The following is a 22,834-nucleotide window of genomic DNA, read 5'->3' as shown; positions in this document are numbered from 1 at the left end:
ACTGAATACTAGTTGAGTTCCCAGAGCTTGTTGTAAATGATCCCAAAATCTAGAGACGAATTGAGTGCCTTTGTCGGATATTATAGTCTTTGGAATTCCATGCAGACAAACTATACGGGAGAGATAAAGTTTGGCAAGCTTCTGAGTGTGTGGGTTGTCTTTACTGGGATGAAATGTGCCACCTTAGTTAATCTCTCTGTGATGACCCATATGGCATCATTTCCGTGTCGTGGCCGAGGTAGTCCGACAATAAAATCCATTCCAACTTCATCCCACTTCCACTCAGGTATCCTATTTGGCTGTAATAGTCCTGCTAGTTTTTGGTGCTCGGCTTTAATGCGCTGGCATGAATCACAACATGCAATGAATGTGGCTATATCCCTCTTCATACCGTGCCACCAAAAATTTTCCTGAATGTCCTTGTACATTTTGGTTCCTCCAGGGTGGATTGAATATGGAGCAGTGTGGCCCTTGGCTAGAATTTGTTGTTTGAGGTCCTCTATATTTGGTACGCAAAGTCTCTTCATGGTGTCCCGTTGGAAATTAACTCAGACCGTGGGAGTCTCTTCACCTCTCGATTTTGGGAAAGTTTCCAAAATGCTATGGGAACTCGTCTCTCTTTTAGTACTGCCTTCCATCCTCAGTCAAGTGGTCAAGTAGAGCGAGTCAATCAAATTCTGGAAGATATGCTCCGAGCTTTTGTCATCTCATTTGGAATGAGTTGGGAGAATTGCCTCCCATTCACGGAGTTTGCTTATAACAATAGTTATCAAGCCAGCTTGGGCAAGGCTCCTTTCGAAGTTCTCTATGGACGAAAATGTCGAACGCCTCTTAATTGGTCAGAAACCGGGGAAAGACAACTCTTTGGCCCGGATATGATTCAGGAAGCAGAAGAGCAGGTTCGCGTTATTCGTGAGAAATTGAAAACAGCCCAATCTCATCAAAAGAGTCAGTATGATCGTAAACATAAGCCTATGACTTATGAAGTCGACGAGAAGGCTTACCTTCGGGTTACCCCGTTAAAGGGAACCCATCATTTCGGTATCAAAGGCAAATTGGCTCCTCGTTACATTACCCTTTCGCATTCTTGCCAAACGAGGAGAAGTTGCCTACCAATTGGAACTACCGCCGCATCTTTCCAGAGTTCATGATGTCTTCCACGTTTCACAACTCAGGCGTTGCTTCGCGGATCCTATCCATGGAGTGGACCACGAAACGCTTGATCTACAAGATAACCTTTCCTATCGGGAATATCCCGTTCGTATCCTTGATCAAGCCGAGCGTACCACTCGACGTCATAATATCAAGTTTCTCAAGGTTCAATGGTCACACCATTCCGAGAAAGAAGCCACTTGGGAAAGGGAGGATCGTCTTCGACTCGAGTACCCCACCTTCTTCCCGGAGGATCCTAAATCTCGGGACGAGATTCTTTTGAGTGGGGGTGAGTTGTCACACCCTAGCTAGTTCAAGCATTAGAGTGTGCATCATGTTTAAATTCCTCTTAAATTTGAAATGGGGAAGGCAGAAACCCCCAACACCCCCTTGGAAACAACTAGGGTTTACTAAAATTATTTTCAATGAACCTGAAATGCCCTTCTAAAAAGTTCACCCTCTTTGTCTTGGGTTAGAACCTCTGGCAAAATTGGTGCACAATTTTCTAGGTCAACAGAAGGTCATTGAATTAAATCATAAGTATTTGAATTTGGGCATTTAAATGCTATAAAATAAGTCAAATGCTCAAATAATTCTGAAAATAAATGTTTGCTGTTGGATATATTCTAAACAAAGCCCACAATTATTTTCAGGATTTTTGGAAATGTTTTAGTATTTTTAATAAAGCCCAACAGTTGCAGTTAAATAGAAAAATAGAATCAAATAAAAAAAAGAGAGAGAGAAGCCCACCTGGGCCTTACCTGTGCTGGCCCAGCCCACCTGGCTCAGCCCAGCCGACTGGCCTTGCCAGTCGTCATCCTCCTCCCGCCAGAAGGACGAGGAGCGCGTGGCCGGCGCCCGCGGCCACACGCCAGCCACCTCCTACTTCTGCCGATGCCCTGGAGACGTCCAGGGATGCCACGCGACCCCCACGTCCCCCTCTCATCCTCCCTCACTCTCCCCCTCGTCTCCCTCACTCTCCCCCGCGATGGCCGAGCGCGTTCCTTGCTGCCGTTCACCGTAGACGCCACCAGAGCCACCCCCTCGCCCCTCCGACGATCCTAATAGCTCCGCCTCGTCACCCTGGACCTCTCCACTGACCCATGCGACTCCAAACGCCTCCAAACACCGTCTTCGCCCTCGTCTTCAACCTCGGGCACCCGAGCCGTCTCTGGTCGATTCGCCGCCGCCAGGACCTCCCCGAGCTCGCTGACCCCCTCTCCGCCCCCGCTATGAGCTCCTCTTCCTCTTCCCCTAGCTCCCGTGCTCGTTTGGCCCCTTTAGTCGCCATTTCCACTGCACCCAAAAGCTCCCCGCCGCCAGCCATGGCGCCGTCATGGCCAGAGCCACAGTGGCTCGAAGCCAAGCTCACCGTTGTGCTCAGCGCAGCACCTGGAGCCCGTAGCCACCACCAGCTCCTTCTCCCGTGCACCGTAGCGTCGAACCCAACCCCGTCCGAACTCCGGCCACCGCCACGAGCTCGATTCCGGCGAGCTCGCTCCACCCCAGCTCCTCCCACTTGCCCCACTAGATGCGCGCGAGCCCCAGCTACACGTAGGACCAAACCGTGGTCGATTTGGTCACCGGAGGACCAAATCCAAAGCCCTCCGCCATCTCGGCCTCGCCGGTGACTCAACGCTGGCGGGATTAGCCCCACTGACCAGGGGTTTGACCCCAGGTTGACTCCCCTGAGTCAATGACAAGTGGGCCCCCCTCTGCTAACTAAATCAAATTAGTTTTAACTAAAAATAATTAGTTTAATTAACTACTGACACGCGGGACCCACCAGTAAGGTTTGACCTGGACGTCCCCATTGACCACTGACGTCACCCTGATGTAATGCTGACGCAGTAATTCAATTACTGGATTTATTCTTTAATAGGAAATTCCAGAAAATAGTCAAAACTTCTAAAAATCATAGAAAATCAACCATAGCTCCAAATGCAAAGATTTATATATGAAAAATGATCAGAAAAATTCAATCTATCCATCTGTAATGGTTTCATGCATGACAAAACAAGTTAACCTTTCTGTTTAAGCAGAATAAGGTAATACATTAATGTGGCTATGTTAAATGAACTAATATTTGAATCTTTGATTCAAATAAGTTCATTCCCTTCTGTTTTAGCTTGCATTAGGCCAAGAAACTTTCATCTTGCCATGTCATAGCATGCATCATATTGTTGCATATTGCCATGTGTTGATTGTGTTACGATGTGTTCTTCGTGGTAGGTTGTGCCTCCAAAGATATTCACGAGTATCCAACTGAAGGGCAGTATCCCACTACCACTCCATCAGGCAAGCAACCCATTGGTCATTCCAATACAAACCCATGTTCTCGCTTCTGCTCTTGTTTACTGCATTAAGACAACGCGATTCAAACTGCTGTGTGCTACGGTAGTTGAACCCTTATCCTCTGCATGACCTGTCATTGCCACAGTAACTAGATGAAACCCACTAGCATGTGTAGGAGTTGATTGAGCCATGTATGTGATTCCTACCTTGCTATGCCTGCTATGCTTAGAGTTGTGTCAGGTCTGGTTCATCTGGTGATGGGCTTGAGTGATATGTTTATGTCGGTAATATGAGGGATGTGTTGAACATGTTTTGGTAAAGGTATCGATGAGAGGCCATGTAGGAGTACATGGTGGGTTGTTTCATTGAGACCGTCCATAAGAACTGAGATCTGTATGCGTGATTTAAGATTCAGCTACTACCACACATTGGGCCCTGAAATATGACCCCGCTTGACTTACTGACCCCTCTCGCCCTCTGTCCAGTAGTTGCAACTAGTTTCTGGTGTTTGTAGGACATGTGTTGGCGGCCGTGCGTAGTGCTGACCCTAGGGGTGGGCTATGATGCGGTAGATACACTATGGCCGGGTATGTCGGGTGCCCGTTTGGCGTCTCGGGACCCTGTACACATCGTTTGGGGCCGTTGAGGACACCCCGGCCGGATTTCCTTGCGGATGGAACCTGAATAGGTGATAAACCTGGACTAGAGACTTGTGTGGTTAGTCAGGCCGTGGTCTACACCCACGTCGGTTTTCGCTTGAAGTCTGCCGAGCACATGTCGTGTGCAGACGCTAATGGTGGAAACATGTGTGACGAAGTACACCCCTGCAGGGTATAAAACTATTCGAATAGCCGCGTCCGCGATAAAGGACTACTTGGTTGCCTATACAGTTCATAGAGAAGTTAATGGATACTACTAAAAGACTCAAGATAAGTGTGAGTACCGAGGATGGCCCTCTCGTAGGATGACGAGGGAGGATCCTCAGTGGAGTATTGTGTTGGTGAGTAGTGGACTCGTGTGCGGAAACTATTTTACTAGTGAAGTTCCGTAGGATAGCTTAGCCAAGAGTCAAAGCTGGCTTGCTGCAATAACCCCACCACCTTCTTGAGAATGAGCATGTATATTAGGTTCTGATGTAAGACTTGCTGAGTACCTTTGTACTCATGTTTGCTTAATTACTGTTTTCAGATGACAACACCGCCCCCTCCGATGGGTTCTACGTAGACCTTGACGTCGACGAGTGACTAGCCACCCAGGTGGTGATCCTGGCCATGGATGGCCTATGTAGATAGACAGGCTTCGAGAAGCCCTCTTTCTTTCTAGAGTCTGTACTCAGACTAGTTGCTTCCGCGTGTGCTTGTATGATTGTATGACTTGCGTGTCAGGTCATGTGACCCCTATCTATATGAACATGTTATGTATGGCTCCCTGGAGCCTTTAAATAAAGTACTTGAGTTGTAGAGTTTTGTTGTGATGCCATGTTGTATGTACTCATATCGGGCATATTGTGTGTATGATTGAAATGCTTGGTATGAGTGGGATCCGACAATCTAGTTGTTTATCCTTGACAGCCTTTCTTATGGGGAAATGTAGTCTAGTGTTCCTCGAGCCATAGTAGTCCGCTACAACCCGGTTCACCGGAGTCCTGCTAGCCCAGCACTACTATTCAGGACACTTGATTGTCCGGCATGTGTTTCACTTTGTTCCTATGTCTGTCCCTTTGGGGAAATGTCACGTGGTGATATCCGGAGTCCTGCCTAGCCTGCTATAGCCCGAGTTCCCCAGAGTCCTGTTAGCCCAGTGCTACAACCCGGAATCACTCGCTGATGACTGACATGCTCGATGTGATTCATGTATGCCTGCTCCATAGGTCTGTGCCGCTTTGGGTTCACGACTAGCCATGTCGGCCCGGGTTCTCTGTCATATGGATGCTAGCGACACTATCATATACGTGAGCCAAAAGGCGCAAACGGTCCCGGGCCATGGTAAGGCGACACCCGTGGGATACCGCGCGTGAGGCCCCAAAGTGATATGAGGTGTTACCGGCTAGATCGATGTGACTTGGAATCGGGGTCCTGACACAGCCGCCGCCTGCCTCACTCATAACTTCTCCATTAATGGGTTAATTAAAGCACCTGGACATAGGGTGTTTGCTTGTGATCCCATGGCAACATTTGCTTTGTTTGTGTTTTCAACTTGTATTGTGACCTATTTTAAACTGCCACATAGGGAAACGGATAATACGACGACAAATAAAATGGCAGCGGATAATAAGACGACAAATTTACAATGGCATAGATAATAATTGTCTTATGTATTCCGAATAATTTAAAATGCCACATGCGGCAAAGCCAGGAACACACGGGGGCAAGAGAAGAAGGAAATCACAGACAATGATCTAGGTTGCTACTCTCTCTACTCGTCGATGGATCGCCGGGCGAAGACATCCTCAAGCTCCTTCTTCAATTCCTCATGACTTTGCTTGAAAACAGCCACGGATTCCTCCACCTCCTGCTCGTGCTCGATCCGGAGTTTCCTCAAGTCACCGATCAGTTCCTCGACGACCGCTGTCAGCGTCATCCCCGAGGCGCTCGATACGTCTCCGTCGTATCTATAATGTTTGATTGTTTCATTCCAATATTATACAACTTTTATATATTTTTGGCAACTTTTTATATGATTTATTGGACTAACCTATTGATCTAGTGCCCAGTACCAGTTCCTGTTTTTTGCATGTTTTTGTCTTGCAGAAAATGCATATCAAACAAAGTCCAAATGCAATAAAATTTTACGGAGAATTACTTTGGAATATATGTGATTTTTGGGAGTTGTAATCACCGCAAACGGAGGCCCACATAGCCAACAAGATACCAAGGCGCGCTAGAGACCCCTGGCGCGTGGTGGTGGGTTGTGCCCTCCTCAAATGTCAGTTGGAGCTCTACTTTGAGCGCAAGGAAGCTTATATTAAAAAAAATCGTGTTAAAATCTTAGCGCAATCGGAGTTACGGATCTCCCGGAATATAAGAAATGGTTTTTGGCCAGATCTGGGGGAGGCGAAACAGAAGAGAATAGTGAGGGAGATCCAATCCCGGAGGGGCTCCCGCCCCTCCGCCGCCATGGAGACCAAGGACCAGAGGGGAAATTCTCCTCCCATCTTGGGGGAGGTCAACGAAGAATAAGCAGGAGGGGGCTCTCTCCCCCTCGCTTCCGGTGGCGTCGGAGTGCCACCGGGGCAATGATCGGGACGACAATCTACATCAACAATCTTGCTACCGTCTACACCAACTTTCTCCCCCTCTATGCAACTGTGTAACACCCCTTCTCCCCGCTGTAATCTCTACTTAAACATGGTGCTCAACTCCATATATTATTTCCCAATGATCAATGGTTATCTTATGATGTTTTAGTAGATCTGTTTTGTCATGTGGGTTAATCATGATCTTGGTTGGTATGATTGTATATTTTATTTATGGTGCTATCCTACGGTGCCCTCCATCTCGTGCAAATTTGAGGGCCCCCTGCTGTAGGGTGTTCCAATATGTTCATGGTTTTGTTATTGTCGGTGTTGCGGGGGTGACAACAGATTCAACGCGGATATGTGGGTTATTACGTATAGGAGTAACGAGGACTTGATACTCAATGCTATGGTTGGGTTTCACGGCCTTAATGATCTTTAGTACTTGCAGATTATTGCTAGAGTTCCAATCATAAGTCCATATGATCCAAGTAGAGAAAGTATGTTATCTCATGCCTCCCCCTCATGTAAAATTACAAGAATGATTACCGGTACTTGTTATCGATTACCTAGGGACAAATGACTTCCTTGTTGACAAAAGTTGTCCACTTTTGTTACCTTGCAATTTATTCATAGTTTTTATTCCCTTAAAGTACTCGTAGATTTATTATTACCAAATAGTTTCATACTTTTTTTCGGTAAAGCAAATGTCAAGTGTGTGTAGAGTTGTATCGGTGGTCGACAGAACTTGAGGGAATATTTGTTCTACCTTTAGCTCCTTGTTTGGTTCGACACTCTTATTTATCGAAGAAGGCTACATACGGTCCCCTATACTTATGGGTTATCAAGACCTTTTTTATAGCGCCGTTGCCGGGGAGCTTAGAGTGGGGTGAATATTCTCATGTGTGCTTGTTTGCTTTATAACTATGTAGTTTTTATTTTCTGTTCTAAGTTGTTCTCTGTCTTCAATTACAGATATGGAACAAAAAACACCAAAAAATAGTTGTACTTGCTACACATGGATATGGGGAACCTCCTAAAACCTTTGATGCTCGTTATGTGAAAAATATTATGCACTACTTTGATAATCCTAAGAAAACCCCATTCAACATGATAATGGGAGTAACGTTGCATCAACATGAATACTTTAGGGATTATCGGTTGACACAAAAAGGGAAACTTTTATGGGATCAAATTTATATGTTGCATTAGTATGCTCGGGATTTATCCTTGAGATATGATTATACTTGTTGCTCTAGGATGAACACTCCACACCTTCCTTTTTCATGCAAATTTAATGATAATGAAACCTTAGCTTCCTATGCTAATGGTATATATGATTAATATGATGTGGAACAAATAGAAGAATTTGTTGCTTTTGAGGGTGCTTGTGAAATTGAATCTTTGTTTTGAAAAGTTTGAAGATTTTCATGATTCAGTTTATATACCTGAAAATATTGGTATCCTTAAATATTGCTATGATAATTATAAATACAATTCCGATATTGATGAATTTATTGAAAAAATCTCTGCTGTCTGAGAAGAGACTAATATTTTGCAGGAGTCTATGGAAGAAGGAATTGATGAAACTGTGAGCTCATTGGATGAAAAAGATGATGAACAGAGTGAAGAACAAAAGGAGGAAGAGGGGATTAGCTACCCGTGCCAACCTTCTAATGAGAGTAACTCTTCAACTCATACATTATTTAATTTCCCTTCATGCTAACCGAAGGATGAATGCTATGATAATTGCTATGATCCGATTTATTCTTTTGAAATATCCCTTTTTGATGAACTTGATGTTTCCATGGATGTGGCCAAGATGCCAATACAAATTATGCTTATGGAGATGAACTTGCTATAGTTCCTTATGTTAAGAATGAAATTGTTGCTATTGCAACCACACATGATAGTCCTATTATCTTTGTGAATTCTCCCAACTACACTATATTGGAGAAGTTTGCTTTTATTAAGGATTACATTGATGGGTTGCCTTTTACCGCTGCACATGATAATTTTGATGAGTATAATATGCATCTGTCGGATTTCGGGTTCCGGCAGACCCTTCAGGTTTGAACACTGGGGTGCGCGCAGAGATTTCGCCTCCTACCTACCTGCACCCCTCCGCCATGCTAGGATCTAAACTATGGCAAGAACAACACAAGAGACATAGGGTTTATACTGGTTTGGGCCACCGTTGTGGTGTCATACCCTACTGCAGTGTGTGGTGTGGTGGATTGCCTCTTGGGCTGATGATGATGAACAATACAAGGAAGAACAGCCTCGCGAGGGTCTGTTCTTGGCTGGGGCGATGAACTGCTGGGAGGAGCTCAGTCACCCTTCTCTCTCTCTCTCTACCTGATCTTCTTTATCCTTCGATCCCTCTCTTTTCTTCCAACCTCCCCTTGCTCTGTGGGTGGCTGGTCCTATTTATAGAGGCCCTGGTCCTCTTCCCAAATATCGAGCGGGAAGGGAGCCAACAATGGCGGGCTAATTTAAAGGGGGACAGCTGGTATTAGCTATCCTGACAAAAGTAGTCTTCGCCTGCGCAAAGCTCTGGTGATGATGCCATCTCGGGCTCCACGATGACCTCTGTCTTGTAGTCCTCATGGTCTTGGTCTCGTTGCACCGAAATGGCAACCTTTGCCTGATGCCTCGGTACTCCGCGGCTGCGCTTGCCCCCTTTGCACCAAAGAGGAAAGGAGGACACTGCGTGAGCTGGCACCCGCCTGGCGCCCTCGGTCGTCATGGCTTGTGTCACGGGCACCTCGTGAGGTACCCCGCCTTGATCTCTCCACCTCCTTGTGAGCCAACCTGACGAGGCCGTGCCTGAGGAAGCTCCTCGTCGTCTGCCCCGCGAGGCTTGGCCCCTCACGAGGGTCTTGGGTTTGTGTTGGTGAAGATGGGCCGCGCTGGGCCCCCCTTTGAGCCATGCCACATGCCGCAAGCAGGCAAGTCTGGGGACCCCTGTTCCCAGAATGCCGACAGTAGCCCCCGGGCCCAAGGCACGCCCGGACTTGGCCGTGCAGGGAGGCGGAAGGGCAAGAGCGAAGCGCCGCGGGCCCTAACAGCCTGCAGCCTTGGGCGCCGCGTGGCGGTTGATGGGACGTGGGCGCCTCCACTTCCCCATGGCGCTTCGGCAACTGCACGGATCGGACAAGTCCCCTTCCAGTACATCCCTCCTTGCTTCTCCTTCTTCCCGATCCTTGCTCCGTCTTGCTGTGATGGCTCCGATCCGCTGGTTCTTGACAGCAGGGAAGGGAAAGGCTCCCCAAGAGGAACCAGACCCACTCCCACCGAAGAAACGGCTCACCCCCCGTCGCCCGGACGAGGGGGCCCTTCAGGTGGTGTCGAGGCCTTGGTTCTTGCCAAGGACCGCGTGGCCTTCACGGAGATGGAGGCGACGGCTCGCTCCTCACTGAGGACGCTTTACGACAGCGGCCTGGAGAGCCCACTGGCTGGCGCCGAGGATGGCCCCGCCAAGCTGCTTCCCTTCCTGGTTCACGCTCTTGAAGATGTTGCCCTTGGACTTGGCCCCACGGCCGAGGCCGAGGCGCATGTCCTGTCCTCTGCAGCACTGACGCGGGTCCTCACCCACATCTACCTTCGCAATCCCGGTGTCGACCTTGACAGCCTGCTGGAGCCAGTGAGCGGCGAGCGTGCCACTGCCACTGCCGGGGCCATGAAGGGTCGCGCAGAGGCCCTGCTGGGGAAGTTCCGGGCCTTTAGCACCAAGCCGAAGCAAGGCGCTACCGACCCCACCACTCCGTGAGGCGTACCCAATCCGTGCTGCTCCACCGCCGACAAGTGACTCCGTCGCGGCTCCTGTTCTGCCTTTAATTCCTGCACATGTATCATGCCTCGGGGAGGCGTTTAAACTTGCGTTTGGCATTGAGATAACAGTGTGGACTGTAATGTTTGCTTTTGAATTCCTTGAAATTTGCGCCTTTCCTTCCTACTTGCTTATGTTCTACGCCGGCAGAGTCCGGCCCCGCGCATGCCTCACCCAGCGTTGGTCCCGACCGGAAACCAGGACGGGGCCAAGGAGTGAGGGGCAACGTGACAAGTTAGGCTCCTGAGTTGCGATGCTCAGGAGTCCCCCTTGGCGCACAAACAACAAGTAGGGAGGTGTGATGCGGGTGGATCTACCGTTCTACGTCTGCAAAGCCCGGCCGCGCGCGTGCCTCACCCAGCTTTGGTCCCGACCGGAAACCAGGACGGGGCCACGGAGTGAGGGGCTACGTGACCAGTTAGGCTCCTGAGTCGCGATGCTCAGGAGGCCCCCTTGGCGCACGAACAGCAAGTAGGGAGGTGTGATGCTGGTGGATCTGCCGTTCTACGTCTGTAGAGCCCGGCCGCGCGCGTTCCTCACCCAGCGTTGGTCCCGACCGGAAACCAGGATGGGGCCACGGAGTGAGGGGCTACGTGACCAATTAGGCTCCTGAGTCGTGATGCTGAGGAGTCCCCCTTGATGCTCAAACGGCCTTCGTACCTTGGCTCCGCTCGGGGAGAGACGCGTGACAAACCAGGCCCAGGGGGTCCTGGCTAGGCGGCGGGCGTGTGGGTGTGACCCAGGCGCAGCCCCCGTGCCCAGCCCCCTCGCGCGACACTCCCGAGGGGAGGCGTTATGATGAGGCTAGACACTGAGCTCTGGACTCCCTAAGGTTGGTTCGGCCCGGGGGCCACCCTCAGTTGTTTATCACCAGCGCGGAGCATAGCGCTACCGTATGTGTACGGGCATAGCCGCTCCTCGGTAGTGTCGTCAGCCAGCGCGGAGCATGGTGCTTCCACTATTACGTGGGAGGGGGCCCCCTCCGGGAGGAGCCCCCGGGGTGTGTACATCCCCGCCCTGACACGTGGCTGGCACGGTAGGGCCTGGCGAGGTGTATCTGGGCACCCGTGAGCCAGCGCGGGACTCACGGGGCCCTACCTCTAGGCGGGTTGCGCCTGGCACTGGGCCTTATCTTGTGATGTGTCCCTGCAAATTTGGTTAGATGTGGCACTCTATGTCCTCGGGTCCCGGCCCTCGAGCTAGTCTCAGCCGTCGCTGGTATGCCAGGTCGCGATGCCATGGAAAAGGCCAGAGGGTGAGGGCTGGAGAGCCAGTAAGAGCCCTGAGTCACGATGCTCAGGTCCCCCCTTTAACGTGCAACTGGTCGGCATGGAGAAGAAGAGGTGCCGTGGACCGGCATCAAATAATCAAGCATGGTGGGTCTAACGCATAATCGGAAATAAACGCAAATGGGATACATGCCCCTGGGCCTGGCCCGAGCGGCTTGGGGATCATGCAGCCCGAGGGGCGCCCCCAACAAGGTAAGCTAACAACATGGAATAAAAAAAGGGATACACGCCGCAGAGACAGAGCCATGCGGCCTGGGAATAATGCAGCCCTGGCGGGCGCTCCCAGCTGGAAATAAAACTCGAAAGATGTCACCTGATGATGTTGAGGACGAAGGAGCTTTGGTGTAGCAGGCTCGGTGGGCTGCGGGAGCCGATCCTCACGAGCCCCCAGGCCCAGGGGCCTTAGGAGGCTCCGGAGGCGCTGGCGGCTCCTCGCGGGCCATCTCCATCCCTGCCAGGGCTGTGGAACGCATGGCCTCTCGTGCCTCCGTAATGCCCCTCATGAGGCGCTGGTACGTGTCAGCCGCGTTCGGCAAGCCGTAAGGCATGCGAACGTAGCTGTGGGGTGGGCCTCTTCAGCGCCCCACTCGCGAGGGCCAGAGGTGCTCCAGAGAGGCGACTAGGTTGAGCCCTGGTATGTCGATGCAGACGCGCAGCCCACCATCCTCGCCTGGATGGGGAGCCACTTCTGGTAGGCGGCGGCCGCCTTTCATGACACTTGACTCCTGTAGCTCCTGAATGGCCTTGCTGACGAACTCCTGAGGGTCGGGATCTCCTTGCCTTGCTCCTTCTTGAGGGAAACGTGCTTCGAAACACGCCTCCATGTGGTGCCCAAGCGCCTCCCTCGTGACCTTAGCTAGGTCGGTGTCCCTCTAGGGGAGAGCCCCCGAGCCCTGCCTGAGGAGGGCGCCGGGCGCGCTTTACTATGCGATGGAAGGAGGGTCCGCCTGGGCAGGCACGGGCCCAGAGGGGCCTGCTTCCTGAGTGGTCGGGCCGGACGATGTCTTCTTCTTCTTAGGGGCGGTCTCGGGAGGCCTCCTGCTTCCACGATCCGGGTCTTCCAGTGACACGGCCTGAAAGGCTCGTTCCAGGGAACACACCGCGTCCTTCTCTTCACAGGGCACCGTGATGACTCCGCCGCTTCCTGGCATCTTGAGGATGTTGTAGCCGTGGTGAGTTACGGCCATGAACTTGGCCAGCGCTGGGTACCCAAGGATTGCGTTGTACGGTAGGCGAATGTGAGCAACATCGAAGTCGATGAGCTCGGTGCGGTAGTTTTCGCGTGCCCCAAAGGTGACAGGGAGGCGGACCTGCCCAGTCGGGACCGTGGAGCCGTCGGTGATACCGGAGAAAGGCTTGGTTGGCTGAAGCTGGCTGTAGGGCACTTGGAGGTTGTTGAACGTCTCCACGGACAGGACGTTGAGCCCTGCCCCGCCATCGATGAGGGTCTTGGTGACTACCATGTTGCTGACGATCGGGGAGCAAAGCATCGGGAGAACTCCAGCTATAGCCGCACACTTGAGCTGATCTGCTGAGCTGAACGTGATGGCGCACGCCGACCACCTGAGAGGCCGTGTGGCTTCGAGCCTGGGGAGGACTGCGTTCACTTCGCGGGCGAACTGCTTGAAGATGCGCTGAGAGGCTGGGGCTTGTGCACCGCCCAGGATGCAGGCGATCGCGCACGGCTCCTAGAAGCCCCCAGCCCCCTCGTTCTGGTGGCGGTCCTTGTTTCTCCTTGGCTGCGGCGGCAGCGGTGGGAGGCCTGCATTGCCTTGCGGGCGATCCTCGTGAGGCTGATCCCTCCAGTCTCCCTCGCGAGGCTGATCCCTCCAGCCTCCCTCGTGAGGCGGGTCTTGCCAGCGATCCTCGCGAGGTTGATCGCGCCACCCTTGGCGCGGGCCACGGTCTTCCGAGTGTTCGGCGTTCCTTCCTCCTCCTCGATCGTAGCCCCGGTCACTGCGGTCAGGGCGACGACTGATCCTTCCTTCTCGCACGGCTCGGAGCTCTTGACATTCGTTGGTGTTGTGGGTGTGGAGGTCGTGGTACACACAGTACCGGCTGCCCTTGGAAGGTTCGGGCTGATCTCTGCCCCGCTTGGTGTCTGGTTCTGCCGCGAGCACGACAGCCCCCTTGCGCTTCACATCCTTGGCCTTGGGCTTCTTCTCTTCTGAGACTGCGGCAGGCAGCTCGAGGAGGGAGAGACGCCCTTCCTCGGCCCTGGCGCACTTGGTTGCCAGGTTGAACAGCTCGAAGGAAGTGCACAGGTCTTCATGCATCGCCAGCTCCTCCTTCATCTTGACGTCGCGCACGCCGTCGGAGAAGGCCGAGATGATGGCCTCCTCAGTCACCTTGGGAATCTTGAGGCGCGCATTGTTGAAGCGCTGGATGTACTTCTGCAGGGTCTCCCCGGGCTGTTGCTTGATGCGGCACATGTCGCTCACGGCGGGTGGCCGGTCGCGAGTGCCTTGGAAGTTGGCGATGAAGCGGGTGCGCATCTCGTCCCAGGAGGAGATTGTGCCTGGAGCCAGGTTCAGGAGCCAGGTGCGGGCCCCATCCTAGAGTGCCACGGGGAACCAGTTCGCCATGACCTTCTCGTCTCCGTTGGCAGCTTCGATGCCCAGCTCATAGAGCTGGAGGAACTCCGCAGGGTCAACCGTGCCGTTGTAGCGAGGAGGCAAGTCTGGCTTGAACTTGCCGGGCCACGCGACGCTGCGTAGCTCGGCGGTGAAGGCGCGGCAGCCTGCTGTGGCCACGGGAGGCCTTGGATGACAGGGAGCTTGGTCTTGCATATCCCCACGCGCTGCAGTTGGGAGTAGCGCGGGGTTTTGACGCGCGGGAGTAGGAGCATGGTCGCGACGTGCTGGAGCAGGGAGCGCCCGGGCAGCTTCTTGCAGGCGAGGGACTTCTTGATAGCTCTGCTCTTGCTGCGCTGGCGCCTCACGGAGCGGGTTCCGCCCAGGGGCCACGCACCTTTGAGCCATGGCGCCGTCCTGAGGAGGAGGCGGCCGGGGCGCCGCTAGAGCTTCATCGCCCGCGCGGGGCGGGGTGCGGTGCAGCGGAACGGACGCGCAGGAGAGCCCCCTGCGGCGTGGACGAGCTCGGCGACGCGGTCGAGCCATTCTTCATAGACGTCGTCGACGGGACGGTAGAGTAGGAGCTCGTTTGCCGCGATGAGTGCAGCCCGAGCCTCCATGGGCGCGCGGAGCGCGCGGGACGAAGAACCAGTTGGGGTGAGCGAGGGAGTTGCGGTGCGGCCGTCTTGCCGCACGGACGGATGCTGGGACGATGCTTGCTCCTCGTCCCCCGCCGGGCCAGTGGCGGCGTTGACGGCAGGTGACGGGGAACGGCGAGGACGCCCACCGACAGGGGCCGTCTGGGCGACGCGGGAAGCGAGTGCGGCCCGGCGCTCGGCGCGGGCCCGACGAGCGTCAGACATGGGCGTGATGGTCAGAGGAGAATGGGGTTGTGGAAGACGAATCTCAGCGCACCCCTACCTGGCGCGCCAAATGTCGGATTTCGGGTTCCGGTAGACCCTTGAGGTTCGAACACTGGGGTGCGCATGGAGATTTTGCCTCCTACCTACCTGCATCCCTCCACCATGCTAGGATCTAAACTATGGCAAGAATAACACAAGAGACACAGGGTTTATACTGGTTCGGGCCACCGTTGTGGTGTAATACCCTACTCCAGTGTGTGGTGTGGTGGATTGCCTCTTGGGCTGATGATGATGAACAATACAAGGAAGAACAGCCTCGCGAGGGTCTGTTCTTGGCTGGGGCGATGAACTGCTAGGAGGAGCTCAGTCACCCTTCTCTCTCTCTCTACCTGATCTTCTTTATCCTTCGATCCCTCTCTTTTCTTCCAACCTCCCCTTGCTCTGTGGGTGGCTGGTCCTATTTATAGAGGCCCTTGTCCTCTTCCCAAATATTGAGCGGGAAGGGAGCCAACAATGGCGGGCTAATTTAAAGGGGGACAGCTGGTATCAGCTATCCTGACAAAAGTAGTCTTCGCCTGCGCAAAGCTCTGGTGATAACGCCGTCTCGGGCTCCATGATGACCTCCGTCTTGTAGTCCTCATGGTCTTGGTCTCGTTGCACCGAAATGGCAACCTTTGCCTGATGCCTCGGTACTCCGCGGCTGCGCTTGCCCCCTTTGCACCAAAGAGGAAAGGAGGACACTACGCGGGCTGGCACCCGCCTGGCGCCCTCGGTCGTCATGGCGTGCGTCACGGGCACCTCGTGAGGTACCCCGCCTTGATCTCTCCGCCTCCTCGTGAGCCAGCCTGACGAGGCCGTGCCTAAGGAAGCTCCGCGTCATCCGCCCCGCGAGGCTTGGCCCCTCGCGAGGGTCTTGGGTTTGTGTTGGTGAAGATGGGCCACGCTGGGCCCCCCTTTGAGCCACGCCGCAGGCAGGCAAGTCTGGGGACCCCCGTTCCCAGAACACCGACAGCATCTGCTTGCTGCTCCTACTTGCAATTACTATGAGAGAGGAACTATATCTCCACCTCTTTATGTTTCCAACATGATGAAATTACAAGAAACCACTTATGCTATGTATTGGCCTTTACTTGATGTGCATGAATTGCTCTTTTATGACATGCCAATGCATAGGAAGAGAGTTAGACTATGTCATTGCATGATATATGTTGCTTTTTGCTCACTACTAAATCCGAAATCATTGTTAATTAAAATTGGCTTTGATATACCTTGGGATCAGGGTGGATCCATTACTTGAGCACCTTATGGCTAGCTTAATGGCTTTAAAGAAAGCACTGCCAGGGAGACAACCCTAAAGTTTTAGAGAGTCATTTATTTTTGTTGAGTCATTTTATAAAGTTTAAAAACAAAAAATATATAGAGGGGAACTTAAAACTTCACAAAAAGAAAAGTGAAAGTGAGATAGACGAGCACCATGGAAGCGGGAGCATGCCTTGAACTTTGTGCATGCCCTTGGAAACTTTGTGAATCTTGAATCAGAAACTTTTCAACAAAAATAATTACCCCCCTGTACAATTCCATTGTATTATAAAAATAATGTGCCAAGATAAGCCTTTAGGATGTTTAGATTGCTTGTTGGTATGTGCGGTGCAGAAACAGAAACTTTGGCTGTAGTGCATGATTTTACATTTTTACTAGAACATCGAAAGATTTTAAAACTTTTTGCAAAGTCTTGCTGTAAAAAATGTTTATTTTCCGTATTTTTCAGAATTTGTGGAGTACCATAAGTATGGTGAATTTTCAGATTACTACAGACTGTCCTGTTTAAGCTAGATTCTATTTTTGATGCATTGTTTTGCTTGTTTTGATGAAACTATCAATTCTATTAGTGGAATAAGCCATGAAAAAGTTATATTACAGTAGCAATAGTGAAAAAACAAAATATGAATTGGTTTGCAACAGTACTTAGAGTAGTGATTTGCTTTATTATACCAACAGATATTACCGAGCTTTCTGTTGAGTCTTGTGTGGATGAAGTGATCAAAGATCGAGGAGGTCTCAATATGAGGAGAAGGAGGAGAGGTAAGAGCTCAAGCTTGGGGATGCTCAAGGCACCCCGAGTAAATATTCAAGGAGACTCAAGCGTCTAAGCTTGGGGTTTCCCTAGAAGGCATCGCATCTTTCTTCAACAAGTATCAGTATGTTTTCGTCTTCATTTCGTTCATGTGATATGTGCAAATTTTGGAGCGTCTTTTGTGTTAGTTTTTCATTTTTCTTTTTAGCGCCATGCTGGTATGAGATAATCCATGGTTGATTTATAGAATGCTCATTGCACTTCACTTATATTTTTTGAGTATGGCTTTATAGAGTGCTTCATGTTCTTCACTTATATCATTTGAAGTTTGGATTGCCTCTTTCTCTTCACATAGAAAACCATTGTTTGTAGAATGCTCTCTTGATTCACTTATATTTATTAGAGCATGGTCTTTTGTAGAAATAATTAAACTCTCATGCTTCACTTATATCTATTTAGAAAGTCAACAGGAATTGGTCAATTGCATGGTTAGTCATAAAATCCTACATAAAACTTATGGATCACTGAATATGATATCTTTGATTCCTTGCAATAGTTTTGCGATGTAGAGATGGAATATGTGGGAGGTACTAGTAAAAGGTTGTGGTTAGTAATAATATTGGTGTTAAGGTTTGTGATTCCTGAAGCATGTGCGTATAGTCTCTCATTATGCTATGATGTTGGAGCATGATTTATTATTGATTGTCTTCCTTATGAGTGGCGGTCGGGGACGTGCGATGGTCTTTTCCTACCAATCTATCCCCCTAGGGGCATGCATAGTAGTACTTTGCTTCGAGGGCCAATAAAATTTTGCAATAAATATATGATTTCTTTATGACTAATGTGAGTCCATGGATTATACACACTGTTACCTTTCCGCAAATTGCTAGCCTCTACGGTACTGTGCATTGCCCTTTCTCACATCGAGAGTCAGTGCAAACTTCACCGATGCATCCAAACATGTGATATGATACGCTCTATCACACATAAGCCTTATTATATCTTCCTCAAAAAAGCCACCATACCTACCTATTATGGCTTTTCTAAGGCTATTCCGAGATATATTTCCATGCAACTTCCACCACTTCTGTTTTGATGACTTGATCATTCATTGTCATATTGCTTTGCATGATCATATTGCTCACATAGTAGTTGTGGCTCAGCTACTGTTCATAATTTTTTATACATGTTACACTAGATCATTGCACATCCTGGTACATGCCAGAGGCATTCATTCAGATTCATACTTTGTAATAGGTATCGAGTTGTAAATTTTATTTCTTTTGAGTTATAAGTAAATAGAAGTGTCATGATCATCAATTTTCGTTTTTAGAGCAGTGCCCCAGTGAGGAAAGGATGATGGACACTATGATTCCCCCACAAATGGGGATCAGACTCTGGACAATGAGAGAAAAAAAGAAAAAAAAAGAAAAAATAAACAAAGAGAGAAGGGGCATTGTTAGTATCCTTTACCACACTTGTGCTTCAAAATAGCACCATGTTTTTCATATGGAGAGTCTCCTATGTTGTCACTTTCATACACTAGAGGGAATTTTTCATTATAGGATTAGATGCACATCCACTTAGTTTTCATATTGAGATTTCATACACTTATAGCTCTTACTGCATTTGTTGCATGGCAATCCCTACTCCTCGCGTTGATATCGATTGATGGGCATCTCTATAGCCCGTTGGTTAACCGCGTCGATGTGAGACTTTCTTACTTTTTGTCTTGTCTATATTTACCCCTATCATCATACTCTATTCCACCCGTAGTGCTATACCATGGCTTGCGCTCATGTATCCATGAGGGTTGAAAAAGCTAAAGCACGTTAAAAGGCATGAACCAATTGCTCGGCTTGTCATCATGGTTGTGCATGATAAATACTTTGTGTTGAGAAGACAGAACATGACAAGACTATATGATTTTGTAGGGATAGCTTACTTTCGCATTGATATTTTGAAAGACATGATTTTTTGTTGGGATGCCTGAGTATTGATGTCTTTATGTCAAATTATAAACTATTGCTTTGAATCACTTATGTCTTAATATTCATGCCATGATTAGATATATGATCAAGTTTATGCTACGTAGCATTCTGATACGTCGATTTTGCGTCTTGTTTTCTTATTGTTATTTATAATGTTTTTATGCATAACAATGCTTTTTGGAGTAAGTCTAATGACTTTTCTCTCATAATTTCCAAGGAACACACCAAGAGGGAGAATTCCGGCACCTGGAAATCTGGACCTGGAAAAGCTACGTCTGGCCACCTATTATGCACAACTCCAAATGAGATGAAACATTATGGAGATTTTTTTAAGGATTATTTGAGAAATACTAGAGCCAATAAACACTAGAGGGGGGCCACTAGGTGGCCACAAGCCACCAGGGCGCGCCAGGTCCCCCAGGCGCGCCCTGGTGGGTTGTGGCCTCCTCGGCCCACCTCCGGTGCCCATCTTTTGGTATTTAAGTGGTTTTGACCTACAAAAAAATAAGAGTTGGACTTTCGGGATGAAGCGCCGCCGCCTCGAGGCGGGACTTGGGCAGGAGCACTTTTGCCCTCCGACGGAGCGATTCCGCCGGGGAAACTTCCCTCCCGGAGGGGGAAATCATCGTCATCATCATCACCAACAACTCTCCCATCTTGGGGAGGGCAATCCCCATCAACATCTTCAACAAGACCATCTCCTATCAAACCCTAGTTCATCTCTTGTGTTCAATCTTGTCAACGGAACTATAGATTGGTACTTGTGGGTGACTAGTAGTGTTGATTACATCTTATAGTTGATTACTATATGGTTTATTTGGTGGAAGATTATATGTTCAGATCCATTATAATATTTAATACCCCTCTGATCTTGAGCGTGATTATTATTTGTGAGTAGTAACTTTTGTTCTTGAGGTCACAGGAGAAATCATGTTGCAAGTAATCATGTGAACTTGATATGTGTTCGATATTTTGATAGTATGTATGTTGTTATTCCCTTAGTGGTGTCATGTGAACGTCGACTAAATGACACTTCACCATATTTGGGCCTAAGGTAATGCATTGTGGAGTAGAAATTTGATGGTGGGTTGCGAGAGTGACAGAAGCTTAAACCCCAGTTTATGCGCTATTTCGTAAGGGACCGATTGGATCCAAAAGTTTAATGCTATGGTTAGAATTTATTCCTAATACTTTTCTCGTAGTTGCAGATGCTTGCGGGAGGGTTAATCATAAGTAGGAGGTTTGTTCAAGTAAGAACGGCATCTAAGCACCGGTCCACCCACATATCAAATTATCAAAGTAGCGACCACAAATCGAACCAACATGAGGAAAGTGACTAGATGAAATTCCCGTGTATCCTCAAGAACGCTTTGCTTATCATAAGAGACCATTTTGGCCCGTCCTTTGCCTCAAAAGGATTGGGATACCTTGCTGCACTTTTGTTACTATTATCGTTACTTGCTCGTTACAAAATATTTTGCTATCAAACTACTCGCTACTTACAATTTGAGCACTTGCAGACAATACCTTACCAGAAAATACTTGTCATTTCCTTCTGCTCCTCGTTGGGTTCGACACTCTTATTGAAAAGAGCTCCAATTGATTCCCTATACTTGTGGGTCATCAAGGCTATTTTCTTGCGCTGTTGCCGGGGAGTGAAGCGCCTTTGGTAACTGGAATTTGGCAAGGAAACATTTATATAGTGTGCTAAAATTTATTGTCACTTGTTACTATGGAAAACAATCCTTTGAGGAGTTTGTTCGGGGTATCTTCACCTCGTCCGGAACCACAATTAGCTACCCCTCAACCTACTGTACCTACTGAAAATATTGAATATCAAATTCCTTCGGCTATGATAGAACGACTGCCAGCTAATCCTTATGCAGGAGATGGAACCAAACATCCTGATATGCACTTGATATATGTGGAACAAATTTTGGATTGTTTAAGCTTGCAGGTTTACCTAGGGATGAAGTGATGAAAAAGGTTTTCCCTTTATCTTTGAAGTTAAAATCGTTGGCATGGTATAGGCTATGTGATGATATTGGATCATGGAATTGGAATCGTTTGAACTTGGAGATCCACCAAAAAAATTATCCTGTGCATCTAGTTCATCGTGATCGGAATTATATATATAATTTTTGGCCTCGTGAAGGAGAAAGTATCGCTCTAGATTGTGGGAAGCTTGAGTCAATGTTATATTCATGCCCCAACCATGAGCTCTCGTAATGATCAAACCATGCTTCATACTTCTTGTGCTGGTTCATTTATGAACAAGACTATTGAATTCCGGTGCGATCTTTTGGAAAGAATTAAACGCAACTCTAAAGATTGGGAACTCGACGAAGGTAAATAGTCAGGTATTAAACTTAAGTATGATTGTGCTAAATCTTTTATGGATACCGATGATTTTCAAAAGCTTAGCACTAAAGATGGACTTGACGGTGAGATAGTAGCCTCCCTTTGTGAATCATTTGCTACTCATGTTGAACTCCCTAAGGAGAAGTGGTTTAAATATCACCCACCTATTAAAGAAGAAATTAAAGAACCAGTACTAGTTAAAGAAGAAACTATACTTTGTAATGTTCATCCAGTTGTTCTTTCTGCTTATATTGAGAAACCATGTTTCCCTGTTAGGATTAAGGAACATGCTAAAGTTTCAACCGTGGTTAACAAAAGCTATATTAGAACACCTAAACCTAATGAACAAATTAAATTTGAACCTAGTATTTCTATGGTTAAATATCTCCTATAAGAAGATATGGATGGGCATGTTATTTACTTCTGTGAATAACCTCCTAGAATTGCTAAACCTGATAAAAGAGATAAACATAGACCTGTTGTTTGCTTGCCTGTTATTTGAGTTAAAATAGGATATCACTTTTATCATGGTTTATGTTACATGGGTGCTAGTGTGAATGCTATTCCTTACACTTTATATGAATAAATTATGAATGACATAGCACCTGCTGAGATAGAAGAAATAGATGTTACTATTAAACTTGCCAATAGAGACACCATATCACCAGTTGGGGTTGTTAGAGATGTTGAAGTCTTGTGTGGGAAAATTAAATACCCTACTGATTTTCTTTTTCTCGATTCCCCACAAGATGACTTTTGTCCCATTATATTTGGTAGACCTTTCTTGAATACGGTTAATGCTAACATAGATTGTGAGAAACAAACTGTTGGTGTTAGCTTTGGTGATGAGTCTCATGAGTTTAATTTTTCCAAGTTTAGTAGAAATCATCATGAAAAAGAATTGCCTAGTAAGGATGAATTAGTTGGTCTTTCTTCTATTGACGTTCCACCTACTGATCCTTTAGAACAATATTTGCTAGACCATGAGAATGATTTTCATATGCATGAAAGAAATGAAATAGATAAAGTTTTCTTTGAACAACGTCCTCTGCTTAAACACAATTTTCCTATTGAAACTCTAGGAGCTCCTCCTCCACCTAAAGGTGATCCTATGTTTGAATTAAAACAGTTGCCAGGCACTTTGAAATATGCTCATCTTGATGAAAATA

This window comes from Triticum aestivum, chromosome 3A (assembly GCF_018294505.1).
Source record: "Triticum aestivum cultivar Chinese Spring chromosome 3A, IWGSC CS RefSeq v2.1, whole genome shotgun sequence".
Taxonomy (NCBI): domain Eukaryota; kingdom Viridiplantae; phylum Streptophyta; class Magnoliopsida; order Poales; family Poaceae; genus Triticum; species Triticum aestivum.
Note: the sequence above shows the minus strand (reverse complement) of the source record.